Raw genomic sequence first — 4,476 nt, 5'->3', positions numbered from 1 at the left:
GCGTGAAGGGTGGCGCTTGCAATAGTTGCACAAACAAATCGTTCAATTTTTGCATCGCTTCTTAGCTAGACTAAAAAACGTGCATCTAGCCGGGTGCCTGTACCGCTTGGTCGTGCATCCCCCGATAACAAAACCATGCCTCTGGCGGAGGCACGACCGTGCCTCTCATTGATGTTAGGCACTTATCTCATTGCACATCATGAACCTTCAGAATGTGGTAGTCCAACTTGGAAACCCGTGTGTATCCTTAATGAAAAGGCATCATTCTTTTGTCCTGATGACGTTGCAGCTCTGATATTTTATGTTCCGGTATTTGTTTCAGAACATGCATAGCGACATAAAACATTTTGACCATGGCTCAGGTGACGTGCATTTTCTACCCGTATAGACGTGCCTCTAATAATCGGAGTGCCTCTAATAGTGCACCTCTGAAACTCGATTTATAGGGTCGCATGGTTATAACCGATGAGTGCACGATCTCTCTTCAGATGTGTTCGTGCAGATCGTGGGTTTGCGACGCAACCGCTCGAATTCTGATGGGACTTTTTTAATCCGTGCGAATTTATTTTGTAAAGTTTCCATGGCAATTTTTTCGTCAACTCGCCTTAACGTACATGGCCAAATGTTACTAGCCTTAAGTAGGGAGGGAGGAGGTGAGGGGTCACACGCAGGACTGTGTATGCAATAAACACACGAGTGAGCATGTAGACGTAATGAAATAGGAAGCACGGTTCAATTGAATAGGAATGGGTGTGTAAGGAGCAGATCCACGGGTGAACATACGGCTGGTGCACTAACACGAAGCATGCCTTCAGACGAGGGAAATATGAAATCATTGGATTTAGGCAGGAACGTGCATGACGGAAAATAGGAACACGGAATTATTATTAGGCAGAAGCACGAATTTGCACACGCACCTCCACAGTTGGGCCACGGTTGTTTCATATATAAGACAAAATTGTACACAATCTACCTCACAGAGCTCTGCTGGTCGTTATCCTCTACGAGATAACTCGGGAGAGAGTAGAATGTTTTTGTTTACTACACATAGCTGGAGAATATAAAATGTTGTTTCACCAAGATAAAAGGAGAGTAAGTAGTTTGGTTTTGGCAGCTGCGAGCTTCTTCGTGGGTAAACAGCACAATAACAATGCTGTTAACAAGGTTACAGTTTCGAGCAAAAAAAGTACAAGCATTGTTTGAACACAATAAAAATGTTGTTAACCAGCTTACAGATCGAGCAGAAGATACAGGCAACATTTCAGTACCCAGACAACAAAAGATACAGGCAACGTTTCAGCTTACAGACCGAGCAAAAGATACATGCAACATCTAGCCCCAACGCTGTTTTCAGCACTTACAAGTGAATGGATCCGTTGAATCCAGGTGCTCAGCACGTGCTTCTCTTAGATCTAGGGACTCGTGGTCGCAACTTGGCGACAACCTAAGGCAAGCATGTCTAGAAGCCTTTCTGTCCCATTGAAGTACCTCCCGTTGCTGTTTGTAAAATCCTTCCGTGAAGTCTCCATGAGAAAGAAACTTAAGCCTGATAGTCTCCAACTGCCTTGCGTTGAGGATAAAAGATGTTGCAAATTGAATGCTTTTCTCGCATTATTTATAGCCTAAAAGCGTCACTGCATTCAAACGAACGTCGGAATGGTGCTCAAAAGAATGATCGTCTGTAAGGCTTTCATCGTCAGAGACTCCTCCCTAAATAGGAACAAAGATTTATTATGCTGAAGGTCTACAATGAAAAATTCTGTTGAAACAACAAATCAATCATTAATTATAATAAACTATGTGACGGGGATACAACCCTAGGGTAGGGTCATAGGCCTGACCTATATGTCCTACCCAAGGGCACCTCATTATTAGGACTACAAGGGAAATTCTGGATGGATCGTGACAACATCTAATCCACTCGGTATGGATCCACTCGGACAAGTACACACTATCCACTCGGACGACGGTAAACCACTCGGCCATATGTCTCACTCGGATATGCAAAGACCAACAGGGTAGTCGAAGCATCATACTCATAGTGGAGGTTTCATAGTGGGTTGTCATCATGTCACTAATGCTCCATCTTGTAACATAGGAGTTGAGGGGGTGACGCACTCTATATAAGCCACCCCACCACGTAGCTTGGGAGAGAGTTTTGCTTCTCCCCCGGCGGGCTCATTCTGTCCCTGGAGCTCCGGCTCTCTCTATACCATGTAACTCATGTCCATGACAGATAAAACAAAGCCTCTCCGGAGCACGAGACGTAGGGTTGTTATCTCCACTGTGAGAGGCCTGAACTTGCTAAAACCACCGTGTCACCCATGTGCATCTTGATAGATCATGCTCCGTTATCCTACCCCTTTCTATTGTCGGAATCGTTACCACGACACTATGTTCTAATGAAAGCTTACTATTTTTTTGGACACAGATGTGGGTAATACATACATATTTGTACATGACTTACATAGCTAAGACAAGAATTTTTACACGAATGGAGTAGTACACAATGCATGTTATGTGTTTTCATTATGCGTGGGAATAATCACCTCGATATACAAGTTTTCCAAGCTTCTGAAGCATTGCACCAAGGCAACGGCTGTGCCGACATTATAATCCATATTGATAAGCAACATCTTCACACATTGTACCGCTGTGGATGAGCAGACTGCCGGAAAACACTTCATGAAAAATAAAACATCATATTAATATAGAGTAAAGATTGGATTACATGAAACTTTCTTTATTCGAATGAATCCAACTAAAAATATCGTGCAAAGTCATTACCTGAACAACTATACGGTCTCGTGCGATGCTGGATTCATCAAAAATATCATATATTTTGCCCAAGACATCTAGTCTAGGTGCGGAGATGATATCTATCTACAAATTACTCCTACGATGACCACAAATCAACCGCTGTAGTCAGGAGGCATCCTCTATAACTAGTTTGCCACGAAAAGCACATATGCCAATGGTTATAAGGTTATGTGACTTTATTCTGATGCAATATCCCTAGATTGTCCAAACAAGCATCAGACATTCGAGTGCAGGGAAAATGCTACACTCGATTATGCTTTGTAATGAAACTTCAGATATATCGACATCCACAACCGAGAGTCTCCTGACCAGTGGTAGTTTAAGCGAACGTACGTAATTTTCTGGTAACGTGCAGTGAGCAAAGGTGATGGTGTGGAGAGAAGAGGAAATTTGGGGGTCAATGCCGGTGGTGATGGGAAAACCGAAGGTGATGAGATTGGTATTAAGTCACCTTGTACCAACTGTCGTGGTAACATGTAGTAAAACTCAAGCACCTGGGGATTGTTCGATCTGGGGTATTCGAGCCAGGCGTTGACGGTTGAGGGTCCGCACTAGAGGTAGCTCGACGGGATGCATAGGCTGTGAATTGTGCTCTCACGGCGGGAGAAGATGGCCTCTAGAATGTTCCCATCAAATTCAACAACAGTGTATTCATTAAAAGCAGTTCCAGTGTACGTTACGCGGTGGAGCTCCTCCGGTGTGGACACGAAACTACAAATGATCTCGTGATCTGCTTTATCGAAGGCATTAAAAACTCCAGAGAAAGGGATATCACAACATTCCAGATTGAGAGGCGCGGTGCACCAAAGAGGGCGCCACCGGGTTGAGAGGATTTGAGTGCGGATGCCCTCCTTAGTGGAGAGACGGGAGATGATCTCACCGAGGATGGAGAGCGGGAGGTCGCTGATGTGGTCCGGACCAGAGCAGGGCGTCGCCGGTGGCGCGAGCCTCGCCATCTTGGTTCTCGGACCACCGGGATGGATATCCATCTCTGTCACGCGGTGTGGATCGGACCGATGGCTAGGTCTTCACTCTTCACAACGTGCTCTGTGCAATGTGGATCTGGATAGACGGTTAGGTCTTCACTCTTCACTGCACGCAGATCCATGCAGTGTGTTGCCACGCGCGTGCCCCTGTGAGTTGCCACGTGCGTGTCGGGCCCCCATGTGTTGCCACGGGCGTGAACCTGTGCGTTGCCACGTGCGTGTCGGGCCGCCATGTGTTGCCACGCGCGTGACCCTATGTGTTGCCGACCATTGCGATGTCACACCGTTGCCTTGAGTGCGCTACCTGTTCGTCTTTCGTCACTAAAACTAAATGGGGGGCATTGGGGCACGCCTGTTCAATGGGAAGGGCCACGGGCGTGCCCTTGTTTGTTGTCGATCGTTGCGATGTCACACCGTTTCCGTGAGTGTGCTGGTTGTTCGACTTCCTTCAGCAAAACTCAACGGGGGCGTTCGGATACGCTTGTTCAATAGGAAGGGCCACGCGTGTGCCCCTGTGTGTTGCCGGTCGTTGCGATGTCACACCGTTGCCGTGAGTGCGCTGGCAGTTCACGCACGGTTCCATGTGTAGCAAAGCCACACACGGCCGTGCACTATAATATTAACAGTGCATGTACACATGCATAGAAGAAGAATAATGAGCACTACTATG

The sequence above is a fragment of the Hordeum vulgare genome, chromosome 7H, assembly GCF_904849725.1.
Source record: "Hordeum vulgare subsp. vulgare chromosome 7H, MorexV3_pseudomolecules_assembly, whole genome shotgun sequence".
Taxonomy (NCBI): Eukaryota; Viridiplantae; Streptophyta; class Magnoliopsida; order Poales; family Poaceae; genus Hordeum; species Hordeum vulgare.
This window is presented reverse-complemented; position numbering follows the sequence as displayed.